This window comes from Dromiciops gliroides, chromosome X (assembly GCF_019393635.1).
Source record: "Dromiciops gliroides isolate mDroGli1 chromosome X, mDroGli1.pri, whole genome shotgun sequence".
NCBI lineage: Eukaryota > Metazoa > Chordata > Mammalia > Microbiotheria > Microbiotheriidae > Dromiciops > Dromiciops gliroides.
In genome coordinates this window covers 16,747,304-16,768,316 of record NC_057867.1, presented here as the reverse complement: position 1 = coordinate 16,768,316, position 21,013 = coordinate 16,747,304, and positions in this window count along the sequence as shown.

The window sequence follows — 21,013 nt, the reverse complement described above, 5'->3', positions numbered from 1 at the left end:
ATAACAAGGATTACCAGGCCTTTAAAAGTTGCTCAGTATGGGGCAGCTAGATGGTGCAGTGGATAGAGCACTGGCTTTGGAGTCAGGAGTACCTGAGTTCAAATACGGCCTCAGACACTTAACACTTACTAGCTGTGTGACCCTGGGCAAGTCACTTAACCCCAATTGCTTCACTAAAAAAAAACAAAAAAATTGTTCAGTATTTCTCTTTCCTTTCTCTTTAATTATATCACTAGAAATCAAGAAAACTACATTCTGGAATCCCACATAGATAGTAAATATGTGACAGTTTACTTAAACCTCTAGAAATTATATATATAATTTATATGTGTATGTGTATCTGTGTCTGTTTATCTATCTATCTCCCTTCCTAAAGGCATTTTATATTCATCCCTTAAAGTGAAAAGAGAGAGTGAGAGATCTCTTGAACTTGGTCTCAATAAATTCCACTACTCTTAAAAGATTAACTGTGCTTTAAGGGTTAATATATACATATACAAGATATTTATAACATCCACAAATAACCTTAGATGAAATTCACTCTACCTTATAAGTAGGCTTGACAGGGCAGTAAATGAATTTTACACTCATTAGAAAAGGCTCAAAGACCTTGAACTCATCAGAGCTGCCTCAAGGAGGGACTAACACACACACCCAACTGGGTGGAGTAATCTATTTAATCTGGGCTGTAAATGAGCCTAATACTCACCAGAATTGGCACAAAGACCTCAATCTCATTAGAATTGGCTCAAGGAGGGAATAATGTACATACTCAGTTGGGTGGAGTAATCTCTCTAACCCTACAGGAAAATAGGAGGGGAAGGGGATAAAGAGAGAGGGCCAAAAGAAGGAAGGGCAGAGTGGGGGAGGGAACAGACAGAAGCAAATCTCTTTTGAAGAGTGATAGGAGGAAAGAAGATGGCTAATAGAATAAATATCATGGGGAAGGGAATAGGATGGACACAGTTGACAATAGTAATCATGAAAAAGAGAAAAGGGGGAAAAATTGTACAAAAAATATTTATAGCAACTCTTTGTGGTGGCTAAGAATTGAGAATCAAGGGAATGTCCATCAATTGAGGAATGTTGGAAAAAGCTGTATGTATGTATACAATCATATATGAGTGTAGTGGAATGGTATTGTGCTACAGGAAATGACAAACAGGATGATCCCAGAAAAACCTGGAAAGACTAATGAACATCGATGTATAGTGAGGTGAGCAGAGCTGGGAAGACATTGTGCATAGTGACAGCAGTATTGTTCAGTGAGCAATTGTGAATGATTTAACTCCTCTCAGCAATGCAATGATCCAAGACAATCCCAAGGAACTAATGAAGAAACTTACTATGCACCCCCATAGAAAGAGCTGATAAAAAGAACACTTGTGGATTGTACATATATAACCTGGTTGTGATCTTGTGGAAGGGGGAGGAAAGGGAGGGAGGGAGGGAGGGAGGGAGGGAGGGAGAAAAATTCGGAACTCTAAATCTTATGAAAATGAATGTTGAAAACTAAAAAAAAATAATATACCAATATATGACTATGAAAAAAATAAGTAGGCTTGAAAATTTTTCCTCCCATTTTATAACAGAAAAACTTGTCTAGGGTTGATAAGAAGCAGATTTTACAAGGTTTTTTCTTCTTACAATGACCAATTTTCCCTTTTAAAAATATTTATGTAAATACTTGATAAAAACAATAACTGAATAACTTAGTTAAGAATCTCATAATTTTCATAAGTGATAACCAAATAATTTTAGGTGAACTTCCTCCGAAATATAGGCAAAACTTAGAAGTTTATAAGTTCTTAATTACAGTACATGTGGTCAGCAGACCTGATAGATTACAGCTTCCCAACTCATTCATACCCAATCTTCTTAACCTAATAACATCTAAATTATAAGAGAAATTGCTATACAATTATTTACAAAGTTGCACAATATAAGAAAATTTGGAAACATAATATCTTAAATGATAATAGGTTTTTTAAAAACTTGAAGCAGAGCCAATTAAGTACCAATTAAGTGACCTTAATTTAGTTGAATGGGCACTTGCTCTATACTACCAAGAAGGTAGATTGTATCATTATTCCCTTACAGGACAGTAAACTGAGGTAAATAGAACTTTCTTGGGGCTGATATGGTGGGAAAATGGGGTACGGGGTTGGGGTAGGAGTTGGGGTTCTTAGGAATTCCTCTTTAAAGAATTATACCCTCTTGCACACAAAAGTAGTTAGAATAAGGTGATAGTTTATTTAGGAGCAAGGTGTTAAGGGCTAAAATTCTAGCTAGTCTGTCTAAAATATCCAATGAGTGGTCGCCAGTAAATTATAAGCTTTAGCAAGAGTCAGACTTTTAAGCATTTATTAAGGAGAATAAGAGTTTGGTAAAGAGAGAAGAAAAGGCCTAGATTCCTATCTATTAAAGGGAGAGCACATTTCTAGCTCCCCGCTCCACCAGCGTCCTGAGGAAAAAGCCCGAGACCGAGCGCCAGTCTCTTCCTTCCTCCTCCCACTAGCCCGCGTCACTTCCTGATGCCAAAGAAAAGACTCCTGGTCTTGCCCTCAAAGACCTTCGCTTCATGGGTGGAACTCTTCTACAGTAAGTCTCCAGCAGGTGGCGTCATTCCAATCGTTACAAAGGGAAGGGAAGGGTGGGGGGAGGGAAACCATGAAAGAAATCCTTGGACTTTCATGGGGAGATTGGCATAAAGCACATGGCTCAGAGGTACCAAATCTTCTCGAACAGGAGACTGGAAGGTACTTTTATAGAAGACTGATTGGGGGAGGGGTCACCATTTGACTGTGGAAAGTTCCTTTAGCGAGGGAAGACCATCCCCCACTGGTGGTAGCTGGAGGAATTGGGTGAGGAGTGGAGGACCATCCCCCACTGGTAGTGACTAGAGGAATTGGGTGAGGAGTGGCTACGGATCCCTCTTCAGGACACAAAGGCCGCAGCCACACCCAAATTTATCTCCCCAGGGTAAGGGAGACCAGAATCAAGGGTAGGAATCCCAAGCTAGCTCAGTCTGATTTGATTCAGTTTATCTCTCTAGGCGTTATCTGTCTTCTGGTTTAGTTTCTCAAGGAGAAGATTCCTCGGTGTGCCCCAGAGAAATTCTGGGGTGCTCTGCGCCCCATGACATTCCCCACTTCTCTATATATAAGGAAAGGGGACGAAGATTCTTCTGAAACTGCTTCATGCTGACCGGGGGGTCGAAGAATCACGTTCGCAAGGGATGGGGAGGGGAGAGAAGTGGAGAAGGCCTGGAGTACGCGGAGCTGTGAGGGGCCCAGAGAGTCCAGAGGCAACACGTAGGCACAATGGGTATCTGCCATGAATCCTTGAGCCTAGATGGAACAGACTTAAACAAAAAAATTAAAACTGACCAGAGCAAAAAAAATGAAAAGGGACTTTATCAGATCAGGAGTCAAGTGGGACCTTTTTGCAGGACAGGGTGTGGCCTGCTTTACAGGAGGGAGTTAAAGCCTAATTGTGTGATAGGCTTTTTATCCCATCCCCACTTTGTGCCTTGATTGCATGCTAGGACCTGAACCAAAGAGTAAGACAGAGGTTGCCCCAAAACCATTCCTAGGCTTGCCTCCTATGCCCAGCTTGGCCATGGGCCTGACAAGGTGCTGACCAGGAGAGCAAGCTGCAGAGCCCTGGATTTTTGCTAAGCCGATCTCTTCGGTGCTGCCCTGGGGACAAAGAGGTAGGAGGGCAGGCCTCACCTTCGTGCGGCGTCCCCCACTTCTGTGTCCCGGTTTACTGCAGCTGCCAGAATGTCAGCCAGCCAGAGTTCTGCTGGTAGCAGATGTGGTGATGGCTGCTGCTATTATAGAAGCTTGGTCTACGGAGCGGGCATGAGCCATCTTTTCTCTCTCTTTGGCTATTGCAAGGTCCCTGTTATTAAAAATCTTAAAAGCAATGTCAAGGAGTTGTGAGGATGGGATCTGGGGACCCCAGTCTAACTTCTGGAGCTCTCTCCCAATGTCAGGAGCAGACTGGCTGATAAAATGAATATTGAGGACAGTTATTCCTACATCTCTTTGGGGGTCTAGGTTAGTATATTTCTTCAGAGAGTCTGCTAAGCGGCTCATGAAGACAGCAGGATTTTCATCAGATCCCTGTGTTATCTCTCTCACCTTTCCATAATTGACTTGTTTCTTAACACCCCTTCTCATTCCCTCAACCAGGCAGGTGACCATGTGGCTTCTATGAGCCCTGTCTTCCCTGTTATGATAGTCCCATCTTGGTTCTACAACTGGGACAGCTGTAAATCCAGGGACCCCCAACCCAATTTCCAGCCTGCGAGTGTTCATCCCCAACTTGTACCGCCAGGTCCCAAATCTGTTTTTTTTGTCAGAGGTACAACAGCTGGCAAGAATAATTTGCAAATCGGTCTAGGAAAGGTCAAACTCCAGTGTCACAGACTTAAAGCCATCTATGAACTTTGTGGGGTTCTGAGTAACTCCCCAATTTCTCTTTAATCTGAGATAACCTGCTTATAGAAAAAGGGGCATGCCTTAATGTTGTGCCCTTCCCAATGGGAAATTCCCTTAATGGAAGCAGGGAAGCAGTGGGAGACACTGGTAAGGACCTGGGTTGGGGAGATAGCTCAGGTGGAGACAGAGGATTGGGCGCAGGGCCCAGTGGGGGAGGGGTGACAGCCTTTGGCTGTGGAGTAGGTGGGGGAGGGGAAACAGTCTTTGGCTGCAGCATGGGTGGAGATGGGGAAAGGGAGATAGCTGTAGGTGACTGCAGATTAGGTAAAGCAGATGGGGTCGGCTGAATGGAAAAAACAGGAGAAATGGGAACATATTGGAGTTCCCCCAGATTGTAAATGGGGTATTCCTAGGCTTGCCTCCTATGTCCCTGTGCCGTGTGGCACAGGGAATTGGTTCTGAGATCAGCCGGTGGGCAAGGAGAGGTCTCAGTCATAGAGTGATATGACTGTGGTTGACCCATAGGTACGGAAGCAGGTGGAGAAGGAGTGGAACGAGAAACAGGTAGGGAATGAGTTTGAGGAGGAGGGGAGGCTGAGGTCTCAGAGTAGGTGCCCAAAGGGTTAGCTAATTGCTTGGGCTTGCGGTGATTCTCAACCGGCAAGGGAACCTCATCCTTTCCCTTTGACTTCTGGCTCAAACTCATAAAAGCTGATACGTATGGAATCTCTGTCCATCTCCCTTCACGCTTGCAAAACTTTTCCAATTGCAAAATGGTATTATAATTAAGGCCAATTTCCTTCACTTCCTAGAGGATAATGTGGCCATAAATTGTTACAAAAATGTATCATACATCTCTTTCTCAGGTTTTTAAATTCCAATATAGTTCAATCTCTTAGAATGCACCCCAGAGGTGAATTTTTCGGAACACTCCCTTTCTGTCCCATAACTACTGTCTAAGGAGAATAGTCTGAACCAAGAGCAGAGAGCTGGTAAGGGATAGACACATAAGCATAAATGTTCTTACCCAGAAACGTGTAGTCTGAGAGTCTGAGCGTGGTTCAGACATCTAGGAGTCCCAGGCTGTTCTCTGCTGTCGTGCAGACGCCGACCGTCTCTACCTCTCTATGACTCAAACGGGAGGTTGAGTCAGGCAGGAGAGGGAGAAGAGAAACCCAGAAGGTAGGGCCTTACCTCCAGGTTGTGTGCCAAGCGTGGTCCAGACTGTTTGAGCTTTCAGTGAGGGAGGGAGACTCAGGCTGTCCTCTGCTGTGGCATAGGAAAGCTGACCCTCTTTCTACCTCTCTGTGACTCAAATGGGAGGTTGAGTCAGGCGGGAAAGGGAGAAAGGAAACCCAGAAGGGAGGTTCCCACCCCCCAGTTTTGTGTGCTAATGGGGTAGGAGTTGGGGTTCTTAGGAATTCCTCTTTAAAGAATTACACCCTCTTGCACACAAAAGTAGTTAGAATAAGGTGATGGTTTATTTAGGAGCAAGGGAAGGGAAGGGTGGGGGGAGGGAAACCATGAAAGAAATCCTTGGACTTTCATGGGGAGATTGGCATAAAGCACATGGCTCAGAGGTACCAAATCTGCTCGAACAGGAGACTGGAAGGTACTTTTATAGAGGACTGATGGGGGTGGACCATCTGCCCGTGAAAAGTTCCTCTAGTGAGAGAGGACCATCCCCCACTGGTGGTAGCTGGGGGGATTGGATGAGGAGTAGAGGACCATCCCCCACTGGTAGTGACTAGAGGAATTGGGTGAGGGGCGTTCTCTTCAGAACACAAAGGCCGCAGCCACACTCAAATTTATCTCCCCAGGGTTAGGGAGACCAGAATGAAGGGTAGGAATCCCAAGCTAGCTCAGTCCGATTTGGTTCAGCTTATCTCTCTAGGCGTTATCTGTCCTCTGGTTTAGTTTCTCAAGGAGAAGGTTCCTTGATGTGCCACAGAAAACTTCTGGGGTGCTCTGCACCCCATGACAGGACCATATAGCTAGTAAATTTCTTAATGCCAAATAACAAATATCTTTTATATTAATTTCTAATTTACCATAATAATCCTGTTATGAGAGCACACACTTAGATGCCATTATTTTCTTTAAAGTGGTTTTGGCTTAACTCAGATCAACACTGGATTTATAATCACTGATCGTAACACTTTAATTTTTAAGTCCTAATATACTTAGCACTTTACAAAGTAAAAGATTAACACATATGAATTTATGGATAATAAAGACATGTGGTGACAATTTCCCAGCTATGTATAAATTTGGTTCCTACTTCCTTAATGAGCTAGGGCCTCTTGTCCCTCACTTTTGAGACTTCTTAGTGAATAAACTGAAGTTAGCTTAAAATGCTGCTTTTTTTTTTTCTGGCCCATGCAAAGAAAGGGACCTAAGGAATTTGACTCAACACTGACAGGGCATGGCCTGTTTCCCCAGGCAGAAACCTTTGAGAAGTTTTACAGGAGTTAATTAAATAATTCTTAATTTGAATAGCAAAAGGAGACATTTAAGATTTTATATAATTATCACAGTAGCCAATATCATTACTATATCCAGTATTTATGTAGTATTTAATTTAAAAGAGGGCAGCTAGGTGGTGCAGTGAATAAAGCACCAGCCCTGGATTCAGGAGGACCTAAGTTCAAATCTGGACTCAGACATGACACTTACTAGCTATGTGACCCTGGCCAAGTCACTTAACCCTCATTGCCCCACAAGAAAAAAAATTTAAATATTTAATAAGGTGTTCTACAAATTTATCCTAAAAAGTGGTTGGACACAATTAATCACATGACCTAACCTTGCTACTTGGAAACTGAAGTCAAAAGCTGAAAGTCATTCTTAGGACAATATGGTCCTATGGTTAGAGATTTATTTATTTGTTTATTTTTAAGAATAAAAATCTCTGTGATTTCTAGCTCTTAGCTAAACCAAATCACTGTACTTTGCTCAGCATGTGGGTAAATCTTAAAGTCTTAAAATACAGATGAGGATATTTTGAAGGTTTCCTCACTATGCCAACTTCACATGAAACCATTATTACTATCTTTTTATTTTTTCTAAAAAGGTTTTTTTCTTAAATTTAAAACATGCAACAGTCTTCTAGCAATTAAATCTATAACCCAGAGGAATTTGAGTTCACATTCTAACAATATCTCGAATACAATGAATTATTAAACTAACTTTAGTCACTTTTTTTATACATTACAAATCATATAACTGGGGTGTTCTTATACAGCAAATACATTTCACTTAAAATGAGACAATTATTAACTCAATTACATCTAGATCTATATTCCAAATGTTATCATATAGAACCTTAATTTATAATTTTAACTATTTAGTATTATTTTACACTTCCTATTTTTCAGCTGTTCCACTACAAAAGATTTTAAAAGTATCAGTATATAAAAGATTTTAACTATAATAAATGCTTTCACAACTGGAATGAGAGGGACTTACAACATGTGGTGGCCTCCATTTTGATCTAGCCCCTTGTAACTTTGTCTACTGGCTTTCCAATCAAGCTACAAAATTGTCCTCTTCAATCTTTATTAAAAACAAACTCCGGGCCGGGGGGGGGGGCAGCTAGGGGGCACAGCGGATAAAGCACCATCCCTGAATTCAGGAGTACCTGAGTTCAAATCCAGTCTCAGACACTTGACACTAGCTGTGTGACCCTGGGCAAGTCACTTAACCCTTATTGCCCTGCAAAAACAACAACAACAAAAAACTCCAACTTCCTAACATCCTCTTGATATGGGTCTGGGGTAACTCAGAAGTTTTCTCCTCGAGAAGCTGTTTTCTGCTGTTCTCATATCATGGCCCTGCCCATTTTAGGGCTCCTTTCTATCTGACCTTCTATATTAAAAATCTGAGTCCTCCTCCATAAACACAGGAAATGTCCTACAGAAATGGTAGATATCTTAGGTGGCCTCTTCAAAAATCATTTTACTCACAGTCAACAAGCCTCTGTCCCTATGTGTGGTGGGGCTACTTAGAATATTGGGAATGGAGTTCACCAAACACTTAGACATATAAATACCTAAAACCAAAGATAAGCATATACCCAGATAAATTTATTTCTGGTTTAAAAGAAAGTCATATTACAATCAGAGTCCTAACAGGGAAATTCTCCTTGTGGAGAAAGTCTCCCTGTGGGCCAATTAAAATTTTTTAATAATTTAATCATTTTATTGATAGAATGGCAGGTTATTAATAAAAGTATGGTCATTGGGAATCGCTCTTACACCCAAAACCCCTAATGGTGGTGGGGTCACAATTTATATACCCTTTTAACTAAGGTCCATCATGTAGTAATCAAATCTAATTGGCTAACATGATTCAAGGTATGTTATATTAAAATGAAGTCTGGGGATACCTGATTTAGCTCACTCAAATCTTGGTAAGGATGACATTGGAGAAAGAATATAGACCCCCCACCCAAGCTGATGAGAGCACAAGAGTTTCCCCAGAGGTGTGATTTAGTATAAGCTAAATCTCATAAATAAGGTCCTTTGTCTCAACACAAGATTCTTTGTAAGCTTAGGTTAGGCTTGTCCCAGATGAAGAGATTCAATGTAATCTTACAAGGTTAACTGGACTTTGGAGTGGGGAGGGGAAGAAAAGACTAAGAAAGAAGGGGGGAACACTGGGTCCACCCCAAGGTACTGATTATTAATAATTATTTCTCATACTCTATAAACAAATTCATCTGTACTCTTATTTTTATTTTTTATTTCAATTTTTATTTAGAATTTTCTTCAAGTGACATGTAAGAAAAGAAAAAATACTATTTTTTCTCACTGATTTTTAAAAACTTTTTGTTCTACATTTTCTTTTTTCCCTCCCTCCTTAATGCTCCCTATGCAATCAAGCAATTCAATGTGTCATACATATGCAGTTAGGCAAAACATCTTCACATAAGTCAAGTTGTGAAGGAAAATAGACAAAATAAATTTAGAAAGAGGAACAAATAAAATTTGTTCTTCCTCTGTTGATGGTTTGCATTTTAATATGTCCTTCTGATAGCATCCTGCTCATCATTTCTTTCACAATTACTACTGCTAACTCCATCCTATTCCCTCCCCTTGATATTTACACTATTTTCTATCTTCTCTCACCCTATCCCTTCTTGAAAGTGTTTTGCTTTTTACTGCTCCCTCCCCCAATCTGCCCTCCCTTCCTTTGCCTCTTCCCCCACTTTTCCTCATCCCCTCCCATTTTCCCTCAGGGCAAAATATATTACTATACCCACTTGAGTGTATATGTTATTCCCTCTTTGAGCCAATTCTGATTAAAGTAAGGCTCATTCCCCTGCTCCTTCCCCATCTTCCCCTCCACTCCATCAGCTTTTTCTTTTTTTTTTTATGTGAGCTACTTTACCCCCTTCTACCTCTCCCTTTCTTCCAGTGAATTCCTCTTACCCCTTAACTTTATTTTTAAAATGTCATCTGTGTATTTTATAGTTCTAAATGTGGGTTCTAACACATTCCATTATCTTGACACACATCCTGGGTCAGCTAGGTGACACAGTGGACAAAGCACCAGTTCTGGACCTAGGAGACCCTGAGCCCTAATCCCGCCTGCCTGCCCCACAAAAAACAAGGATAAAAAATAAATGCTTTAAAGATATCATCGATTCATATTCAATTCATACCTGTGCCCTCTAAGTATATTCCTATCAGCTGCCCTAATACTGAGAAAGTTCTTATGAGTTAGAAGTATTATCTTCCCATTTAGGAATATAAACAGTTTAACTTTGTAATGTCCCTCATGATTTCTTTTTCCTGTTTACCTTTTTATGCTTCTCTAGGGTCTTGTATTTGAAAATCAAATTTTCTATTCAGTTCAGGTCTTTTCATCACAGATGCCTTAAAGTCCCATTTTTTTCCCCTGAAAGGTTATACTCAGTTTTCCTTGGTATGTGATTTTTGGTTGTAATTCCAGTTCCTTTGCCCTCTGGAATATCATATTCTATGCCCTCTGGTCCTTTACCGTGGAAGCTTCTAGATCTTGTGTTATCCTTACTGTAGCTCCACAGTATTTAAATTCCTTTTTTCTAGCTGCTTGCAATATTTTCTCCTTGACCTAGGATTTCTGGAATGTGGCCATAATATTTCTGGAAGTTTTGCTTTTGTCATCTCTTTCTGGAGGTGATCAGTGGATTCTTTCAATTTCTATTTTACCTTCTGCTTCTAGAATATCCGGACAATTTCCCCAGACAATTTCTTGGAAAATGATGTCTAAACTAATTTTGATCATGGTTTTCAGGGAGTCCAGTGATTTTCAAATTATCTCTCCTGGATCTGTTTTCTAGGTCAGCTGTTTTTCCAAGGAGATATTTCATATTACCCTCTGATTTTTTGATTCACTTGGTTTCTTATAAAGTCACTAGCTTCCATTTGTTTAATCCTAATTCTTAGACAATTATTTTCTTCTGAGAGCTTTTGTATCTCATTTTCCATTTGGCTTTTCAAGCTGTTGACTTTTTTCTCATTACTTTCCTGTATCACTCTCATTTCTCTTCCCATTTTTTCCTCTACCTCTCTAAATCTTCCCTCTAGCTTTCTTACTTTGTCTTCAAAGTCCTTTTTGAGTGCTTCCATGGCATGAGACCAATTCATATATTTTTTGAAAGCTTTGGATGTAGGAGCTTTAACTTTGTTATTATCTTCTTCTGAGGGCATATTCTGGTCTACCTTTCCCCCAAAGAAGCTTTTGATGGTCTGCTTTTTTCTCTGCCTACTCATCTTGACTATTTCTTGGCTTTTAACTCTTTCTTAACATGTAACATCCTGCTTCCAGGATGGACTGTCCCAAGCTACAGTGTGGCCCAGGGGGTGATTAGGCTTGTTCTCATCCTGCCTAGACTGTAAGGATTTGAATTCAGATCCTCCTGATTCCAGGGCCAGTGCTCTATCCACTGTGCCACCTAGCTGCTCCTAATATCTTAAACTACAAAACCAGAAACAATTACAACAAATTTCATTTATAGAGTACAGTGTATATAAATTATCTCCTTTGACCCAGCAGCAGGCTTCTGATTTTGATATTTTCTCTAGTCCAGTTGAACAAGAATTACGTGATGCTAAGACATGAAATGGGACTTTGCCCATATGACCTATCATAATTGGCTTAAGTGTGATTCTTGTTGGGGCTTTTCCTGTTTCTGTGTCCAAGTCTCTAAGACTTTTTGCTGTTGACCATCATTTTTCCTCTTGTAGTTCATTTCTTTCTTCTTCTTCATTTAGTATTTATTTAATTTTAACATTGTTTAAAAATTTGAGGGGGGCAACTAGGTGGCACAGTTGATAAAGCACTAGCCCTGGAGTCAGGAGGACCTGAGTTCAAATCCGGCCTCAGACACTTCACACTTACTAGCTGTGTGACCCTGGGCAAGTCACTTAACCCCCATGACCCCACAAAAAAAAAATTGAGTTCTTTGCTCTTTTCCACTTTTTCCCCATTCTTTGTGATTGTAATAAATGATACGAATTATATATATATGTAAAATCATTCAAAATGTATCTATGTAAGTCATGTTGTAAAAATTAAGCAAGAAAAATATAGAAAGTCAAGATATTATAATTCAATCTATATTTAGACTCCATCAGTATTTTTCTCTGGAGATAGCATTTTCATCATAAAGTCTTTCACAATTTTCTTGGGTATTGATCAGAATAGCTAAGTCATTCGTGTTGTACTGTGTACAATGTCCTCTTGGTTCTACTCACTTCACTTTATGTCAGTTCCTGTAAATCTTTCCAAGTTTTTTCTGAAAGCTTCCTATTTTAGATTTCTTATGGCACAGTAGGATTCCATTATAATCTACAACTTCTTCAGCCTTCCCCAGTTGATTAACATCTCCTCAATTTCAAATTCTGTCATGACAAAAAGAGCTGCTGTAAATATTTTTGTACAAATATTCCTTTTCCCTTTAAAAAAAAAAACAACTTGGCTATAAAGACCTAGTAGTAATTTTCCTGTGTTTATTATCCCTTTGGGTATAGTTCCAAATTCCTCTCTAGAATGGTTGGATCAGTTCACCAACATTGCTTTAGTGTCCCTATTTTCCCACATCACTTCCAACATTTCTCATTTTCCTTTTCTGTCACATTAGCCAATCTGATAAGTGTGAGGTATTCCCTCAGAGTTGTTTCAATTTACATTTCTCTAATCAATAGTGATTGAGAATATATTTTCATTAGACTATTATTAGACTGCTTGCGAATCACCATTCGGGAGGCTTTTTAATGAAGGCTCTGTTGGGGTAAACATCAGCCCATCTGCATTAGAGGGTTCCTGAACCACAGAATGGAGGATTGGAATAGAGAGACATTAGATTAAGAAAGTGAGAGGAATCCTCTTTGAAAAGGGGTGCAAAATAATGATTTTTTAAAAATGATTAGCCTGACAAGTTGAAGGGGAAGAGAGGAAAAGGGAAATGAGTTGACTAAGAGAGAAAAAGAGGGAAAGAATTAAATAATTATTTAAAAGCAAGAAAAATTGGATTTCTAATAAAAAATAAAAAGAGAAAGGGGTAACGAATGGGAGATGGGGTGAGGGAAAATTGCCAGTGGGAACAGAGCCACCTTTAAAAAGTTAACCTAAGTTACTGAAGAAACATAGGACTGTGTTAACAGCAGAAGAGGGGAAAATATCTCAACTTGGAAAAAAATCATAGGCAGAAGGAAAAAAAAATATATAAGCCTTGGGGCAGCTAGGTGGCGCAGTGGATAGAGCACCAGCCCTGGATTCAGGAGGACCTAAGTTCAAATCTGGCCTCAGACATTTAACACTTACTAGATGTTTGACCCTGGGCAAGTCACGTAACCCCAATTGCCTCACAAATATATATATATATATATATATGTAACTTTCATAGGTGAATGAATTAAACAATCTAATAAAACAAAACCCTACAATCTGTGGCTTACAAGAAACACATCTAAAAGACAAGACATACAAAAAATGAAACTGAGGGCAGCTAGGTGGCACAGTGGATTAAGCACCAGCCCTAGATTCAGGAAGACCTGAGTTCAAATATGACCTTGCAAAAAAAAAAAAAGTGAAACTGATGGGGTGGGGAAAATTTTTACTATGCATCAAGTGAATCCAAAAAAGTACAAGTTGCAATCATGCTGTCTTGACAATCATAAAACAGATTCAGAATTTCAAAAGATAAATAAGAATATTATAATATTCTGAAAGCCATTAACAAACTAATATCAACAAAATCATATGCTTCATACATGCTTAGCATACATATTCACAAAGAAAACATTGACTAAGCTATAAAATCACATAGATGATAACACAATAGAGGAAAGAGACTTTAATATCCTTCTGGGTTATAGATAAGAAAGTGAACAAAATGTACAATGCAGAACTGAACAAACTGGTGGAGAACTTAGAACTAAAAGGCATCTTTTCTAAAAGGGACAACAAAGATTATACCTATGTCTCAGCACCTCATAGTACTTTTAGAAAAAAAAAACTAACCATGTATTTAAGCACAGAAATATCAAAAAGAAATGTAAAAAGGCAAAAATGGTAAAAAATATCCTTTACAGAATTTGCATAATGCAATAAAAACAGTCATTTGATCTGGGAATCCAAACAAAAGACAGCGACCCAAATGAAGACTTAACAGTAAAATCCTAAATGAGTGGGTCAAAGAACAAATCCGTTCTAAGTTAGCATCTGCTTGAGCTTCACGTCTCCATGGCAATACAGTAAGGACAGGGAACCTAGGAAGAAGAGTTATACTTTCATGTCCTTCCTTCTCAAGTTCATAACTTAGGGATAAATTAGATATTGAAAATAGTCATTGTTTTAATTATCGTTACTGATACCCCCTTTGAATAATTCTATTTGGGTGTATGTCTCTGGTTCATTTTCTTTATCTCTGTCAAAAGCAAAAGTGCAAAAATAGTGACTGCTTAAAAAGAAAAAAAATAGTTACTGCTTTCAAGGAGCTTAAAATCTAACAGTAGAGATAACCTGTGATTAAATCAGTCTATAAATTCTACATAGGGAATAGAAGAAAAGAGAAGTCTCAATTAAATGGAAAGAGCAAGAATCTGTAGAAGGTGAGATCTGATCAGAGGCTTGAAGAAAGCTAAGGAAGTAAAGTTGCAGAAATGATAAGGACATTGCAGGCATTTTGATATTATACATGCTGTGTGACATAATATTAAAAACAGGGATCCTGGGGGGCAGCTAGATGGCGCAGTGGTTAAGCACCGGCCCTGGATTCAGGAGTACCTGAGTTCAAATCCGGCCTCAGACACTTCACACTTATTAGCTGTGTGACCCTGGGCAAGTCACTTAACCCCCATTGCCTGCAAAAAAAAAAAAAAAACCAAAAAACAAAACAGGGATCCTTCCAATCTTCCTATGATACAAATGTGAATCATAAAAATATTTACCAGGGGGAAACGACCTAGAGGAAGAAAACAATACAACATGGACACAAAACTTGTAAACAAAATATTATTAAGTTACAACAACTTATTTAAAATATTATCATGGCAGGGTTGGGTTTATGCCAAGAATGTAAGGTAGTTCAATATCAGGAAGACTATGAGTATAATAAATCATGTTAATCATATATATAATTAAATCCATATGCCTATATCAATAGGTGACAAAAAAGGTTTTGATAAAAGTCAACATTCATTTTTTTACTCTAGAACACATAGTAAGTGATTGACCTTTCTTTCATATAGTCAACAAGATCTATCTAATTTTGTTTGTTTTTTGCAGGGCAATAAGGGTTAAGCTTTATCCACTGCACCACCTAGCTGCCCCAAGTTCTATCTAATTTTAAGAGCAAAAAATGATACATATTGGAGAAATGTTAGAGACCTTTCTAAAAAAATTATGTGTAAACTAAAGATGCCCATTATAATCATTACCATTTAATATAGTGCTAGAAAAGCTAGAAAGAAAAATGAAGAGAATGAGCATACCAGAGGAATGAAAACAATTACTTTTGGTAGATGATATGATGATTTTCTTAGAAAACCCTAAAGAGTCAAACAAAAAATGAATTGAAACAATTAACAAATTTAGCAGAGTTGTGAGATACAAAATAAATTCACCTAAGTTATCAGGATCCCTATATATCACCAACAAAACTCAGTAGAAAGAGGCAGAAAGAGAAATTTCATTCAACCAACATGTATAAAATATCTGGGAGTATATCTTCTGAGATGCAACTAGGAACTCCATAAGTCCAAGCATAAAACCCTCTTTGCAGAAATAAAGTTTTGAATAATGGGAGAAACATTAATTGCTAATGGGTACATTAATCCAATATAATTTAAAAAGGAGTACTACCTAAATTAATTTACTTATTCAGTGATATACCAAAGTACATAAAATATATTATATAGAGCAAGAAAAATAATAACAAATTACATATGAAGGAACAAAAGGTCAAAAATCCCAAGGCTAATAATGAAAAGCATGTGGCAAAGAAGGGGGCAATTACTACTGTATTACAAAGTAGTAATCCTTAAAATGACTTGGTACTGGTTAAGCAATTGAGAGGTTGGTCAGTGAAACAGATCAGATATATAATATGTAGCAGAAATTAATCATATTAACAAAGTGATTGATAAACCTAAATGCCCTAGTTACTGGGGAAATGACAAAACCTTCTGGAAAAGCTGGGCCCTAGTCTGTCAGAAATTATGTTTGGATCAATGCCTCACACTAAACACCATAATAAACTGCAAATGAATACACAGCCCAAGTATAAAAGATCAAAACAAAAACAAATTAGAGAAGCTAAGAATAAAAAAAATGATTTTTAACAATGATTTCCTTTTACTTTCAGTTCCAAATCCTATCTTTCTCAGGCCTCTCCCCAATTCCTGAGAAGGCAAGCAATACAATACCACTTATACATATGAAGTGATGCAAAATTGGTTTTCATATGAGGCATATTAAAAATAAAGAAAATAAAGTGAAAAAACATGCTTCAGTCTACACTCAGGGTTCATTAATTTTCTCTCTGAATGTGGATAGAATTTTTCATCATGAATCCTTTAAAATTGTGGATCACTGGGAGCAGCTAGGTGGCATAGTGGATAAAGTACCCGCCCTGGATTCAGGAGGACCTGAGTTTAAATCTGGCCTCAGACACTTCATACTTACTAGCCGTGTAACCCTGCTCAAGTCACTTAACCCACATTGCCCTGAAAAAAAAAAGAATTGTGGATCATTGTGTCCATCAGAGTAGCTAAGTCTTTCACAGTTGATCCTTGTTTCAATATTGATCTTACTGTGTATAATATTAACTTTGCATTAGTTCATATAAGTCTTCCCAGGTCTTTCTGAAAGCATCTTGCTTGCCATTTCCTATAGAACAATAGCATTCCATCACAACCATACATCACAACTTGTTCAGCCATTTCTCCACTGATGGGTACCCTCTCAATTTCCAATGTTTCACCTCCACAAAGAACATCCATAAATATTTTTGTTCATAGAGGTACATTCCCCTTTCCTTTATCTTTTTGGGATACAGACTTAGTAGTGCTATTGCTAGATCAAAAGCTATGCATGGTTTTGTGTTACTTTGATCATATTGTTTTAATTATCCTTCAGAATGGATGGATGAGTTCACAACTCCACCAACAATGCATGAGTGTACCTATTTTTCCACATCCTCTCCAGCATTTTTCACATTCTTGCTAACTACCCCTTCCATTGTGTGGATAGTAGGGTAACTGAGGCTTAGGTAGGGAAAGAAAAGAGGCAAATTTGACATTAGAATCCACATCTAAACTTTTCCATTACACTCTATTAATGAATTTGCCATGACTTGGGGTCAAATCTTTCCTGTTTTTTTTTCCCATACTGGTTGCAGGCCCTGGGCTGTTAAGCATGCTCCTTTGTTTCATTGTTGCATAACAGCCATGTCTCTACCAGATGCCCCTACAAAGTCAGCCATGCAGCTGGGGAGAGCCAAGGAAGCAGTACCTTGTCAAGGAGCCTGGAGTGAATTTTCCCTTTCATCCTGAGTCTATAACACTGGTCACTGATTTCTCCCACTGCCTCTACATCCCACAGTACTCCAGCCAGAGACTAGAGAAGTTACTGGCCTGGGGTCCAGCCAGCCTGGGGCTGCCAGAGTACTCCAGACAGAGACCAGACGAGGAGGTGGTCCAGGTGCTGCTCTATGAGCATCCTGTGCTAAATACCTACATAAGCTGGTTGTGGAACTGACCTCTGTCCAAAAAGGGGAGCTCCTGCTGACCTTCTAGAGGCCCAAAATGTGAAAGGGCCTGTGTGTCCAGGTAAGGTGGGATACAAACAAGTCAAGTCCAAGGTATGTTACCCAAGGAGTTAGAACAGTGCAACCACAAAGGGTGCTGTGGCAAACTCTGATGCACCTCCCAGGGCACTCCTGGCAGCTCCAACAGTAGCTTGGGATGTCCCAATTACCCCAATAGCAGCCTCAGCCACAGTATTTATTTTATTCAAAACACTAAAGGGTTAATTGGAGAAGATTAGAAAGGGCCTCCATCTAACTTTGTAAACCACTGCCTTACTAAGACACATAAGTAGGTCATTTTCATATTTTTTTTAATTTTATTTTTTATTTAATTTATTTGGGGGGGGTGGCAAGGAGAGTTAAGTGACTTGCCCAGGGTCACACAGCTAGTAAGGGTCTGAGATCAGATTTAGGTCCTCCTGAATCCTGGGCTAATGCTTTATCCACTGAGCCACCTAGCTGCCCCTAGCAGGTCATTTTCAATAAAATACGCATACTCAGAAGACCCCAAAGCCTGGCATGTCACAAGAGGGGGAGGCCTTAGAACATGGAATGTCAGGGCTTGTAGAGACCTGAGAACACACAAAGAATGCCTAGGCTAGGAGTTGTCTTGGCGAAAGGAATGTCAGAGTTGGGAGGGCAGCTAAATGGAGGGTTATCAGAGCTCTTAGACCAGGGAAGTCAGAGTGACATCACAGAAGAGGATGGAAAAACTCCTGTTATCCTTATCAGAAAGCAGTCAGCTGGCTGCCACTATCATTCGTCATGGTAAAAAAGAGGACAGTGACGGTCATAAAGCTCCAGAGAATGGCCCAGGGCCTAGTTTGTGTCTTAGGGTGGGTGTAAATGCAGCCATTTCTGACCCTAGGGCCAGGGCTTGAAGTCCTGAGACACTGATGTGTCTGTCCTCAGTCCTGGCAGGGGTCTTAGAAAATCAGAAAACAGGTCATTCTAATTTTTTCACAAATGTATTTTTTCTGTTAAACCAATGTATAGGCAGACTTAGTATAATTTTAAAAACAAAAATTAAACATGATTATGGTATGATGAGCACACTTCATTTCAACACACACGTACACATACACTTACACAGGCACACACAAAATCAATGTGAAGCTTTCTGTGACATGTATTTTTTCTGTATTCATTGGATTAAGCTAATGACAGACACGATCATTAAGAAAAATAAATTACAAAATATACTCATGATTTCATAAATAGATTTTATTTATGAATATTACAATCAACATTATTTTGATGTTCTGAAATAAAAGTCAAGACCATGAAGCCTAATGGGAAAAATGACTAGAAAATATATGCAATGGTTCTTTTTTCTAAAGCAATAAACATTTTTATTTTGAGTTTTGAGTTCCAATTTTGATCCCTCGTTTCCTCCCTCCCCCCCTTCCCTGAGGCAGTAAGCAATCAGATATGCAATAGTTCTTAAAAATGAGGATGAACAAAACAATTCCATACGGAATCTGGTATTAATAAAACAAGTCTGGTATTAATATCCCCATTTTTGTAATAAATGGACTGAATTTATTTTTCCAAATATTATTGTAAATTCCCCAAGGTTTTAAGGGATGAATGTTTATTTATAATATATTTTATTTCCTCCCAATTACATGTTAAAACAATTTTTTAACATTAGGTTTTTTAAAATTTTGAGTTTCAAATTCTATTCCTCCCTTGCTCATCCCCTCCCCCTCCCTGAGAAAGTAAGCATTCTGATATAGGTGGTACATATACAATCATGTAAAACATTTCCAAATTAGTCATTTTGTACAAGGAGACTCAAATAAAAAAAAGAATGAAAGAAAGAGGAAAAATAGCATGTTTCAGTCTGTCTTCAAACAATAACGGTTCTTTCTCTGGAGGCAGATAGTGTGGTTCACCATTAGTCCTTTGGGATTATCTTGGATCATCATATTGTTGAGAATAGCTAAGTCATTGACAGTTCTTCATCACATGATATTGCTGTTACTGTGTACAGCATTCTCCTGGTTCTGATAACTTCCCTTTGCATTAGTTCATGTAAGTCTTTCCAGGCTTTTCTGAAATCATTGTACTTGTCATTTCTTATAGCATATAGAAATATTCCATAAAAGTCATATTCTGCAGCTTTTTTAGCCATTCCCTAATTGACGGCCATCTTGAAGAGAACAAATTTTTGCTTTTAAATCACTGTTTTGCTAACATATTCATAGAGTTTAAACAGATGAACCAAAAGGCACCAAGTCCAAGACTGTTAGTTGGGATCAGGGAGGCTTATGACACAAAATTACAAGACTTGTAGAGATCTCCAAAGATAGACTATAGGTGGTGGGAGCTGAAATAGAGAATGGTGGATCTGGAAATGTATCAAGAGGCAGGAATATCAGACAAATGAGAGCCCTTATTATAAGGAAGGGGAGAACTAGGGGTGTCCTTATGCCCCCATATTTTCAGAGATGGAAGGACCCCCAGAATATGATAATAGCTCACATTTAGAAGGCACCTTGACTGTGAAAAACCATAAGACCCTTAAAACCACCTCATGAACTAGGTGATCCTATCATCCCCATTTTATACATGAGAAAACTGAGGCAAAGAGAGGTTCAGTGAAAGAGAATCCAGGTTCATGAACCTAATTAGTATTTGAGTCTGGGATTGAATTCAAATCTTTCTGAATCCCTTTCCAGGGACCTAGGCCCTGTTCTACCTATCTATCTATCTTGTGAGCTGAGAGGGGCCATCCAACCAACATTCACAAAGTAAACTAGATGGGATGTTGTCTTTGCTTTCTAATTTATGTTTTCTGTGTTAAGTGGTTTAAAGTACAGGCAGACATGATAATTTGAGAAGAATAAATGGGAAATCAGCACTGTTCTGATGTTCTAAATACATATTTGTGTCCTTAACCATGAAGCATGAAAGAAAAGATAAAATTGTCTGATATGTTTCTTTAAAAATGAGCTAGAATGAGGAGGTGGGGACAAGATGGTGGAGGAAAGTCAATGACTTGCCTGAGCTCTGCCCAAGACCCCTCCAAATACCTTCAAATAGTTCCATAAGACAATTCCTGGAGCAGCGGAACCCACAAAATGGCAGGGTGAAATAATTTTCCAGCCAAAGACAACTTAGAAGGTCAGTAGGAAAGGTCTGTCATGCTGGGGTGATAGTGGAGTATAGTCCAGAGCAGGCCATGCAAGTGCAGACCTAGCCCCATCTCCAGTAAACCAGGAGCAGGCCTTGGGAGCCACTGCATCAACAGCTGCAGCAACTG